This window comes from Delphinapterus leucas, chromosome 14, assembly GCF_059928025.1.
Source record: "Delphinapterus leucas isolate spDelLeu-1000000601 "Yukka" chromosome 14, BTC_Dleu_Yukka2, whole genome shotgun sequence".
In the NCBI taxonomy this organism is placed as follows: Eukaryota; Metazoa; Chordata; class Mammalia; order Artiodactyla; family Monodontidae; genus Delphinapterus; species Delphinapterus leucas.
The window spans coordinates 21179309-21192342 of record NC_143142.1 but is presented as its reverse complement, the minus strand read 5'-3'; the positions used below and the strand labels follow the sequence as shown (position 1 = coordinate 21192342).

General features: G+C 37.1%; 1 long non-coding RNA gene across 11 annotated transcripts in view; it reads right to left on the bottom strand.

The window, feature by feature from the left end:
* Positions 1–13034, bottom strand: part of LOC111162726 (uncharacterized) — a 66609-nt gene that overhangs the window by 46327 nt on the left and 7248 nt on the right. The window contains exon 2 of one of the 11 annotated variants that reach the window (XR_016387542.1): positions 6175–6377. The exons of the other annotated variants lie outside the window; for them this stretch is intronic. This is a non-coding gene — a long non-coding RNA (uncharacterized LOC111162726). The remainder of the gene's footprint in view (positions 1–6174; positions 6378–13034) is intronic. 11 annotated transcript variants of the gene reach the window in all.

Genomic DNA, 13034 nt, shown 5'->3' with positions numbered 1-13034 from the left:
GAAAGGGGGAAAATGTTAATGTCTACTTGCATATATATGCATTAAATAAAACCTCCATAGCATACACAAGCAACTAACAACAGCAGTCTCTTATCGTTTGATGAGATAGGACCTATGCAGCAAGAAAGTAGACTCCTGGAAATGGAACCGCCAGGCCAATGGATAAATGTACATGTGATTTTGTTAGATGTTACCAACTCCCCTACATAAAGGTGGTACCATTTTGCACTACCACCAGCTAGGCATGAGAATGTTTCTCCACAGCATCTCCAACCGTAAAACTTTTAGATTTTTTTAATAAACTGGTAAGAAATGATACCATAGTGTGTTTTTTGATTGTTTTTAAATTCAGGTATAACTTACACAAAATAACACCCACCTTTTTTGGGTTACAGTCTGATGAGTTTTGACGAACATATATTTGTGTAACACTACAGCCAAAGTATAAGACATTTTCATCACTCTGAACTATTCCCTCATGTCCCATTCCACCACCCCTACCCCCCCTGACCACTACATATCTCATTTCTGTCCCTACAGTTTTGCCTTTTCCAGAATGTCATATAAATGAAATCACTGTATGAAGCCTTTGTGTCTGGCATCTTTCACATAGCATAATTTTGGTATCAAGTTTGTTCCTTTTTATTGCTGAGTAGTACTTCACTGTATCATATCGTAGTGATTTTAATTTGAACTTCACTTATTATGAGTGGGTTTGAGCATCTTTAAATATGTTCAAGTGCCATCATTCTTTCCTATGAACTGGAATGTTCAAGTTTCTGCCTAGTGTTGTATTGGGTTTCTGATCTCTCATTTTTTGAGAGCTCCTCGTATATGGAGATTAGCCCCTTGTGACAGAGTCTGCAAATACTATTTCTCAGTTTGCCATTGATTTGATAGTATTTTTGGTATGCAAATGCTATTTTTATGTAGTCATCAAGTCAGAGTTTGAAAGGCTTTTGACACTACCAAGTTAAAAAGGAATTCATCCATTTTTTTTCTTCTAGCTCTTGTATGGTTTCATTTCTTATATTACAGTTGACCCTTGAACATGGCGCGGGGGGTGGGGGGCAGTGAGGAGGGGGTTAAGGGTGCCGACCCTCTCTGCAGTCGAAAACCTGCATGTAACTTTACAGCTGGCCTTCCCTATTGGCAGTTCCCCATCTATGGATTCAACCAACTGCAATTCAAACCAATGCTGTTCAAGGGTCAACTGTTTTATCTCTGACCCACCTGAAAGTATTTTGGTGTGCAGTATGAGGTTTAGATCCAATATTATTTTTTTCCAAAGTGCTATCCAATGATCGCAACACTACTTATTAAAAAGTTCATCTTTTCCATAGTGATTTGAGATGGTGATATCCATACACCAAATCTCCTTAAGTATGAAAGTCTAGTTTTGGAGTTTCTATTCTGTTCCATTGATTTGTCTATGGTATTACCACACCACTGTCTTCTAATTTTAGAGGCTTTATAGTTATAGTATGTTTCAATATTTGGTGGGGCTAGCGACACGCAACTTATTGCTCTTCTCTTTCAGGGATTTCCTGACTATGCCTGTTTGTTTATTTTTCCATATAGATTTTATAATTAATCTTTCTGTGCCCTGATGAAAACAACTTGAGTTTTTTATTGGGATTGTGTTTATTTTTTAACATGGGGAGAAAGTGACAACTTTGTGATACTGAAACATCCTTTTCAATAATACAGAATATCTTTCAATTTGTTCAAGTCCACATTTGTATATTTTAGGACTATCTTAAAGTTATCTTCATATAGCTTTTAAACCTTTGCATTAACTTCATTCTTAAGTGTTTCTTTTTGTTGCTACTGAAAATGAGAATTTCTATTCCAGTGTATCTTCTAGGTGGTTACTGTATATACATAAAGGTTACAGATTTTTGTGTATTAACCTGAAGAAAACACTTTGAACTGTACAACGCAGTAATTTGATTTCAAACTAGATCAAAAATTGTTGGATTCAAAAGCATGTTACATTTGAGTTCAAAGTAGGTTTAGAGTCTTGGTCTTGTTCTCTGTAGCAAGTATTCGCATCACAAAATTCATCCACACTAACAGCACATTCTATTGATAATCCTAGAAAGAAGTAAAGGACAAAATAAACCTAAAAGATAAAACTAGACATCTTTTCTTCAAGATGGTCTTTTTAGGTTAAAATTAATGCAAACAGAGGAGAATGCTCATATCAGTATCTGTTTGGAGAAAGAACTTCAGAAGTGAGCATGTTACTATGGTCACTTTTTAAAAACATGAAATGTACTTAAAATGAGTGGAGAGAAAGAAGCACTCTCTGTTTCGCCTATATGACAGAGATGCTAATAAAGACATCTGAATTAAGATCTGTCTTCAGGTAACCTGATACAGGAATGCTTGAGGGTTATACTACCGTTTAATCTAGAAACATTTTCATCCATTAAACTATACTCATGATAGACCAGTAACAGAAGTGAAGACTTAGAATTCCAATGGAAAAAATCATAACACGTGAAACAAAGACATGTCATACAAGAAGTTCACTGTTCATACACACAACAGCAACAACTTTACTATGTACCCATTTTTATAAGGTAGAACATGTTTCCATTGTCCATGATTGTATTACTATCAACAATAAAAAGACTATATAGATTTTTTTCCTTTCTTTTCTTCTTCCCCCCACCCTGTTTTGCTTTCAACTTTATAGGTGTGCTATCAAGGTACTCTAGTATTTCAATACAGACTCAATGATTATTTACTGATTGCTTCCTAACCACTTTAATTCAATAACAAATCTTTTAAAATTTGACACTTTCAAAATAGTATATATTCTGGAATCTCTCCCCTGACACCAGCTAAACCTTATGAGAAGTGAATTGTAAGAAAAATTAGAGAAACCAGAAAACTTTATTTATTACAAGTGGCAAGGAAAGGAGAACTCCAAAGTCACTGTACTACTTGGGCTTAACAGAATATTCCCTCTATCACCAAGTCTTATCGCTAACAGATAACAAGTGAGAAGATTCCACATGAGTGAAAACAGAAAATGCAATTACATTTTATTGTTAAGAAATTTGGAAAAGTATTTTTAACAAAGTTAGCTATTCAAAAAGTGTTACCTTAGGCTGTCTCTTAATAGCTCCTTTTCACAAGTGTGAAATTTAATGAAGGCAACAGCATTTATAAGCAATACCAAAATGGTATCTTAATTACTAGCTGCATTTTCTTAGGCAACAAGAGGTTAAATGGAAAGAGAAATTAGTTTTACAAATGGCATCATGCATCTTTATGTTACACCCCCGCCTCCATCAAGCCACAGATGGTTATGTTTCTTGAACTTACTAATATTGTAGGCAATTTTCTTTTCCTTGGGCACACTCCAATCCATCACAATTCTATATTATATGTTATTTTTGGATCATTTATAAGGACTGAAGCTGTTTATCAGAGTGATTTAACATTTACTGACCAGACGAAATGGGCTTTTGCCTTACTGCACTCTATATGAATATGAAATTGGACGCTTGTTGAAACTACTTGCCCTGTAAGTTTGCAGTGCTCTCAATACATACGGTTTGGAGGAATACCTTGACCTGACCTAACAACCTGATCTAATTAACTCTAATAAAGGGTTCCTGGTTCAGTTACTACTGCCAAATCTAACAGCCAAACTCTGGAGTAAAGTCACGGCTAATGTTATGTCTGCCTGTCATGTAACTCATCTTTTAAAATAGGTACTCATGAAGGCCTACTGCTCTCCTCACATGAGCATCTATAAAGCTCATGCATTACAGACAGCCCAGGGATTTTGCTTCTAATCATGACTGAGTAACTCTTATTGGAACAACAATTCTACATATAACAACTATAAGTTCTGGACAGAAACAAAACAAAACACCAACAACTCCCTAAAAGCACTGGAGAGCAATCAGAAGCAGAAAGATTCTGTAGTGGAGGGTTGAGCTTTCCATTTTCTAGCTGGGCAGGACCCAATCCATGCCATGCCAAGAGGCTCAGATAAAAAACTCGATAGTCTTACTTTCTTGACTCAGAGGAAAGATTTCAGGGCAAATGGAAAATGCCGTTTCCTAAGGAGGAAAATGCTACAAAGGAGGGAGCAAAAAATAAGTACCCCCAAAGTGTTTATAAACAGTGCCCAAATCTCCAGCTAATCCCTGAAGCACATACATGAAAAGCAGACTCCAAGTGGCCCTAAAAGGTTAAAAGAACTAAAGAAAAATTTCACCTGCTGCCCACTGTGAAGGAGATGAGTTTCCAGTTTCAGTTCAGCCAACCTAATGGTCTGGTTTTTTAAAAAGAAAAAATCAGTACTCTTAGGAACATAAGAGAATCTACAGTCGTTACAATATATCATTCACAATGTCTAGGATGCAATCCAAATGTGCTCCACATAAACAGAAACAGGAAAATGTGAACCATATTCAGAGACATTCAATGGAGACTGACCCTGAGAGGACCCCATACGTTGAACTTTACATACAAGGAATTTAAAGCAGCTATGACAGCTATGTTCAAGGACATCAAGGAGAATATGCTTGTAAGGAATGGAAAGATAAAAACTCAGCAGAGGGGCTTCCCTGGTGGCACAGTGGTTGGGGGTCTGCCTGCCGATGCGGGGGGCGCGAGTTCATGCCCTGGTCCGTGGATGGGGGGGGTTCCTAGTGCGGCGGAGTGGCTGGGCCCGTGGGCCGTGGCTGCTGGGCCTGCGTGTCCGGAGCCTATGCTCGGCGACGGGAGGGGCTGCAGCAGTGAGGGGCCCGCGTACCGCAAAGGAAAAAAAAAAAAAAAAACTCAGCAGAGTAGAAACTATATAAAAGGAATAAATTAGACATTTTAGATTTGAAAATTACAATATCTGAACAGAAAACTTCACTGGATGAGCTAACAGCAGATGAAGATAACAGGAGGATATATGAAACTTGAAGAGACATCAACAGAGATTAGACAGTATTTAGAGAGAAAAAATACTTTTAAAAACCCAGAGCCTCAGGGACCTATGGGACAACATGAAAAAGTATAACATGTATGTAACTGGATTCCTAGAAGGAGAGAAAATACAAAAGAAAAAATACCTGAAGGAATGAATAATGGCCAAAAACTGACTAAATATGCAAGATATAAACTTGCAAGCTCAGCAAACCCCAACAAACACAAAGAAAAATGCCTAGGCACAGCCATAATCAAAATGATGACAATCAAAATTAATGAGAATAATCTTGAAGCAGCCAAAAGAAACACATTACATGCAAGGAATAATGAATGATTCAAAATGTCTGCTTACTTCTCATCAGAAACAATAAAGCCCAGAAGAAACAATGGATCAACATCTTTAAAGTTCCAAAAGAATAAAAAATAATAAATCCAGAATTCTATATCCAGTAAAAATATCTCAAGGTGAGGGACTTCCCTGGTGGCGCAGTGGTTAAGAATCCACCTGCCAATGCAGGGGACATGGGTCCAAGCGCTGGTCCGGGAAGATCCCACATGCCATGAAGCAACTACCATAAGCCACAACTACTGAGCCCATGCACCTAGAGACCCTGCTCCGCAACAAAGAAAAGCCATTGTAATGAGAAGCCCGTGCACCGCAATGAAGAGTAGCCCCCACTCGCCACAACTAGAGAAAGTCCGCGCGCAGCAAAGACCCAAGGCAGCCAAAAAAAACAGTTAAGGTGAAATAGAGAATTTTAGATAAAAGAAAACTAAGAAAATTCATTGTCAGCAGATCTGCATTATAAGAAATGCTAAAGGAAGTCATTAGGCAGAAGGTAAAGGATACCAGATGAAAACAGACCTTTACAAAGAAATGGATTAAATGAACCTATCTGGCTGATTCTTATATTTTATATGCTGTGGTACATAAATTTTAACTCTAAGTAGATTATAAAAAAAAAGTTTATATATTTTAATTCCTAGAGTAACCACTTTTAAAAATACAAAGGGGAATAGTTAAAAAGCAGAAACAGAAGAACAAAAAATAAAGGAAATAAACAACAACAATATCAAAAATTACATTAATTTTTAGTGGATTAAACATTCCAAAAGGCAGAGGTTGTCAAAATGGATAAAAAAGACTCAGCTACATGCTGTCTGTGAGGGATACACTTTAACTAAAAGACACAAATATGCAGAATGTAAATCAAAGAAAAGACATACCATTAAAAAATTAAAAAGTGTGGGGCTTCCCTGGTGGCACAGTGGTTGAGAGTCCGCCTGCCGATGCAGGGGACACAGGTTCGTGCCCCGGTCCGGGAAGATCCTACATGCCGTGGAGCAGCTGGGCCCGTGAGCCATGGCCGCTGAGACTGCGCATCCGGAGCCTGTGCTCCACAGTGGGAGAGGCCACAACAGTGAGAGGCCTGCGTACCGCAAAAAAAAAAAAAATAAATAAATAAAAATTAAAAAGTGTGAAAGAGATGGAGTGTCTACATGAATATCAAATAATGTAGACTTCAAGATAAAATATATTACCAAAGACATAGAGGAACATTCACATAATGATAACAGGTTCAATTCACCAGGAACATGTAACAACCATAATATGTATGTACATATTAAAAACTGGAAATTGAAATTTAAAAAATAACGACAGCATCCCAAAACATAAAATGCTTAGGGATAAATTTAATAAAACATGTTTCTAACCTTTACACTGAAAAGTATAAAACACTGCAGAGAATTATTAAAGAGGACCTAAAAAAAACTGGAGATAAACTATGTTAATGGATTGGAAACCTCAATACAGTTAAAACATGGATTTGAACTGTGCTGTTCACTTATACGTATATTTTTTCCAACAGTAAATACTACATTACTACACAATCCCCTGGTTGGTTGAATCTGTGGATGTGGAACCATAAATACAGAGGGACTGCATAGTTGAAGGAACCATGTAGTTGGAGGGCCAACTATGAGTTGCATGTGGATTTTCAACTGTGCAGAGGACTGGGGCCCTGAACCCCTGTGTTGTTCAAGGATCAACTGTATTGTTAAGATGTCATTTCTCCCCAAACTGATTAATCAATCCAACCCCACTCAAAAGCCCAGCAGGTCTGTGTTCACAGAAATTGTCAAGCTCTTTCTAAAATTTATATAGAAATTGATGGCCAAAATAATTTGAAAAAAGAACAAAGATGGGAGATTGATTTCAAGATTTACAACAAACTTATAAAAATCAAAGCTGTTACTGGGTAACATACATTCTGGAACACCTGAATACGCGACTGTATAAAAAAATGAATGTCAGGGCTTCCCTGGTGGCGCAGTGGTTGAGAATCCGCCTGCCGATGCAGGGGACACGGGTTCGTGCCCCGGTCCAGGAAGATCCCACATGTCGCGGAGTGGCTGAGCCCGTGAGCCATGGCCGCTGAGCCTGCGTATCTGGAGCCTGTGCTCCGCAACGGGAGAGGCCACAACAGTGAGAAGCCCACGTATCGCAAAAAAAAAAAAAAAATGATGAATGTAAACCCTTACTCAACCCTTACTTCACACCACAGACAAAAATTTACTTGAAAAGGATGGAAGACCAAACCTTCTATGAAGAAAATGTAAGAGAAAAATCTTTGCAACTTTGGGGTAGGAAAAGACTTAAGATAGGACTCTAAAAGCATGAACTCTAAGATTTAAAAACTGATAAACTGAATTTAAAACTTAAAATTTTGCTCCTTAAAAAGACCCCACCATTTAATAAACAATACATTAAGTAAATTATACATATATCAAAGAACCCATATCCAGGATATATTTTTAAAAAACAACTCACAACTCAAGACAAAAATAACCCAATTTAAAAAATGGGTAAAATAATGGATTAAAACTTGAACATAAGACCTGAAACCTTAAAACTCCTGGAAGAAAAACACAGGCAGTAAGCTCCTTGACATGAGTCTTGGCAATGATTTTTTTTGGATTTGACACCAAAAGCAAAGGCATCAAGAACAAAAATAAACAAGGGGGACTACATCAAACTTAATAGCTTCTGCACAGAAATGGAAACCATGAACAAATTGAAAAGGCAATGTACTAAATAGGAAAAAATATTTGCAAATCATACATCTGATAAGGGGTTAATATCCAAAATATATGAAGAACTCATGTAACTCAACAGCAAAAAAACATAAGCAATCCAGTTAAAAAATGGGCAGAGGATCTGAATAGACATTTTTCCAAAGAAGATATACAGATGGCCAACATACCATGAAAAGGTGCTCAATATCACTAATCATCAGGGAAATGCAAATCAAAAGCGCAGTGAGAGATCACCTCACACCTGTTAGAATGGCTGCCATCAAAAAGACAAGAAATAACAAGTGTTGGCAAGGATGTGAAGAAAAGGGAACTCCTGTGCACTGTTGATGGGAATATAAATTGGTGCAGCCACTGTAGAAAACAGTATAGAAGTCCTTCAAAAAATTAAAAATAGAATTACCATATCATCCAGCCATTCTACTTCTGGGTACTTATCTGAAGAAAATGAAAACACTAATTTGAAAAGATATATATACCCGCATGTTCACTGCAGCATTGTTTAGACTAACAGCCAAGACACGGAAGCAACCTAAGTGTCCATCAATGGATGAATGGATAAAGAAAATGCCATACACATATTTAAATTTTTAAAAATGGAATAACATTCAGCCATAAAAAGAAATCTGGCCACGTGGGACAAGATGGATGGACCTTGAGGGCATTATGCTAAGTAAAATAAGTCAGAGGAAGCCAAATACAGCATAATCTCACTTATATGTAGAATCTTAAATAAACAAACAAACAGAGCTCATAAATACAGAGAAGAGTTTGGTGATCACCAGAGGCAGGGGTTGGGGGGGAGGGGGTGTTAGGGTTGCACAAGACGGGTGAAGGGGGTCAAAAGGTACAAACTTCCAGCTATAAAATAAATAAGTCCTGGGGATATAATGTACAGCATGGGGACCATAGTTGATAATACTGTACTGCATATTTGGAAGTTGCTAAGAGAGTAAATCTTAAAAGTTCTCACCACAAGAAAAAAATTTGTAACTATGGTGATGGATGTTAGCTAGACTTGTTGTGGTGATCATTTTGCAATATATACATATATCGAGTCATTATTTTACACCCAAAACTAATTTAATGTTATATGTCAATTACATCTCAATTAAAAACTGGGTAAAAGATTTGAACAGATATTTCACAAATGAAGATATATAAATGGCCAACAAGCACATTAGTCATCAAAGAAATTCAAATTAAAGCCACAAGATTGAGAACACCAAAGCTGATGAGTTTATGGCACAATCAGAACCTTCATATATTTCTGGTGGGAGCATAAAATGACATAACCACTTTTGAAAACTATTAGGCAGTTTCCTACTACAAGCAATTTCACATCTAAGTATATACACAATAGAAGTTAGTATAAATGTCACTAAAAGATTAGTGTCACTATTCATAACAGTCAACAACTGGAATAAGCTCAAATGACTAGTAACAGTAACATGGAATATTCTATGAGAATGAACCAAACTGTTGTGGAAGAATTTCACATAGTGCTGAGCAAAAGCAGCCAGACACAAAAGAAAGCCTATTATTCCATTTATGTAAAAGTTCAAAATAAGAAAAAACGAACCTATCATGATATAAGGTGAGACAGTGATCATTTTTAGATAGTAAATACTGGAACGGGCTACAAAGGGAGACCTCTGTGGTTCTGGTAATGCTATCTTTCTATTTCTGCATGTGGTTTTGTGAGTGTTTTTATTATTGAAAATCCACCAAGCAATATATTTATGATTTTTTCAGTTTTCTGTATGTATGTTATATTTCAATAAACCTTTTCTTAAAAAGCTAGAAAGGAAAGATGTATCACCTACAAAGCACCAGGAATTAGATGACTAATTTCTTTTCTTCAACAATGAAAGCTAGAAGACAGGGCAATAGTATCTCAAATATGCCAAGAAAAAACATATCTCAGCCAAGAATTCTCTATCAAAGTGTTTTTCATGAATGAAGACAAAATATAGACATTTTCAGACAAAGAAAATATCATTTGCCACTGATAGACCCTTATTAAGGTAAATTTTAGAAGACAAATTTCAGGCAAAAGTAAAATTATCTAAGATGGAAGGGCTGAGATGTGAAAGGGAATGATGAGCAGATATACTGATTAAAATATGGGCAAATCTAAATAAAATACTGATTGTATAAAGTGGTACAAAAAATGTTTGATTTGTAAGAGAAAAATAGAATGGGACCAATATAAAATCCAGTGTATTGTTCAAACTTGTATTCAAAGTTAGACTATTCTAAACTCCTTGTATTATTAATAAGAGTAAAAATACTGCTTATTTTTATACTTTACATGTATGTTATGAAAGCTAGAATAATAATTGAAATAGACAAAAGCATATAAGTTCCCCCAAAATAGACGAACAAAATGGAGAAAAGGGGGGCTTCCCTGGTGGCGCAGTGGTTGAGGGTCCGCCTGCCGATGCAGGGGACACGGGTTCGTGCCCCGGTCCGGGAAGATCCCACGTGCCGCGGAGCGGCTGGGCCCGTGAGCCGTACCCGCTGAGCCTGCGCGTCTGGAGCCTGTGCTCCGCAATGGGAGAGGCCACAACAGTGAGAGGCCCGCATACCGCAAAAAAAAAAAAATTCCCTCCGAAGAAATAAACTGGGGAGGGAGAGTAGATGAAACAGGAACGCCAAATTGATAATTGTTGAAGACAGGTGATGGACACACAGGAATTCATTACATGCTTCCAACTTTGCATATGATATAATTGCTTTTGTAATAATAAACAAGTTTAAAAAGACAAAACAATATCCCAGGAGAGTACTAACCCAAAGTAACTTGGTATAGCTAAATGAATATCAGATAAAAGGTAAAAGCATTGCTAGAAGGACATTACATATGAGTATCAATTCACCTGAGAAAAAAAAATAAAGAGCTTCTCAAGCTACTGTTTTAAGTATCATTTGCCCCTCTTTGTAAAGTACTATCTGAATCTCATGATACTACTAGCTATCTTGTTAAGCCACATTCTGCTATAAAGTGTGAAATGGGGGAAATCAAACATCCACTTCAACAATAACAAATACTTCTTTCAGTAAATGATGCTAAGATTGTTAACCACGTGAGGAAAAAAAAAAGAAAAAAGATGTGAAAACTTGACAAAGAAAATCCTAGTTAGAAGGCAGAGGAAGTGGGAGTAGTTAAGAACATCTCTTCAGATATGGAGCCTAGGAAAATGAGCAGAAAGCCAGTCTTTGTACAGTGCCTATTATGTATGCTTTAAAAAAAACTTCAACTTAATCTTATGAAATGCTTTAAATCATATATTATTACTGTATCACAAATAGGATTCAGATACCATAAATGGTGAGCCAGAGTTTTTCTGGCTCCAAAGCCAATATTCTTTCCATGGTAACATGCTGGCATTAACAGAAGTGATCCAGAGGGGAAGGTAACACACGTGCATATATGCAGGTGATCATCAAATAGCTTTTAAAAGGTGTTTGCACACAACAAAAATTATACGGTCTTTAAATACAGCAGGGTCGCTGCCTTACCTGACAGAACCAAAAATTCACAGGATTATGGAAGTTATTCAACCCAGCATAGTTGTGCAGAAATAAAAACTTCTCAAACTACTGTTTTAAGTATCATTTGCCCCTCTTTGTAAGGTACTACCTGAATCTCATGATACTACTGGCTACCTTGTTAAGCCACATTCTGCTATAAAGTACGAAATGGGGAAAATCAAACATCCACTTCAACAATAACAAACATTTCTTTCAATAAATGATTCTAAGATTATTTGTTATCCATGTGGCGGGGCGGGGAACAGGATCTCAACACCTCACACCATACACAAAAACTAAGCCCGGGTAGATTAAAGCCTCAAATGTAAAATGTGAAACTTAAAAACTTTAGAATATCTTTATCACCTCTAGGACTTTCATAGCTAGAGAGCAGAAGTCAATGCCTGACTTTAAAGCTTCAAAAGACAGGCTGACTCCCTTGTTACGGGCTAACACGACTGGTGACTTGACGTTGAAAGCAATGCTCATTTATCCTTCCATAAATCCTAGGACCCTTAAAAATTATGCTAAATCAACTCTGCCTGTGCTCTATAAACAGAGCAACAAAGTCTGGATGACAGCACATGTTACAACATGGTTTACTGAGACCTACTGCTCAGAAAAAGATTCCTTTCAAAATATTACTGACATTGACAATGCACCTGGTCACCCAGGAGCTCTGATGGAGATATACAATGAGATTAACGTTGCGATCATGCCTGCTAACACAACATCCACTCTGCAGCCCATGGATCAAGGAGTCATTTCAATTTTCAAGTCTAACTATTTAAGAAATACATTTCTTAAGGCTATACCTGCCATAGATAGTGATTCTTCTGATGGATCTGGGCAAAGTCAACTGAAAACCTCTGGAAAAGATTCAGCATTCTAGATGCCACTACGAATATTTGTGATTCAGAGGAAGAGGTCAATATATCAGTATTAACAGGGGTTTGGAAGAAGTTGATTCTAAACTTCATGGATGATTTTTGAGGGGTTCAAGACTTCACTGGAGGAAGTAATTACAGATGTGGTAGAAACAGCAAGAGAAATAGAAGTGGAGCCTGAAGATGTGACTGAATTGCTGCAATCTCATGATAAAACTTTAATGAATGAGGAGCTGCTTCTTATGGATGAGCAAAGAAAGTGGTTTCTTGAGACAGAATCTACACCTGGCAAAGATGCTATGAAGATTATTGAAATGACAGCAAAGGATTTAGTGTGAACTTAGTTGATAAAGCAGCAGCAGGGTTTGAGAAGATGACTCCAATTTTAAAAGAAGTTCTAACGTGGGTAAAATGCTACCAAACAGCATTGCCTGCTACAGACAAATCATTTGTGAAAGGAAGAGTCAATTGTTGCGCCAAACTTCACTGTCGTTTTATTTTAAGAAATCGCCACTGCCAGCCCAGCCTTCAGCAACCGCCACCCTAATCAGTCAGCAGCCGTCAACA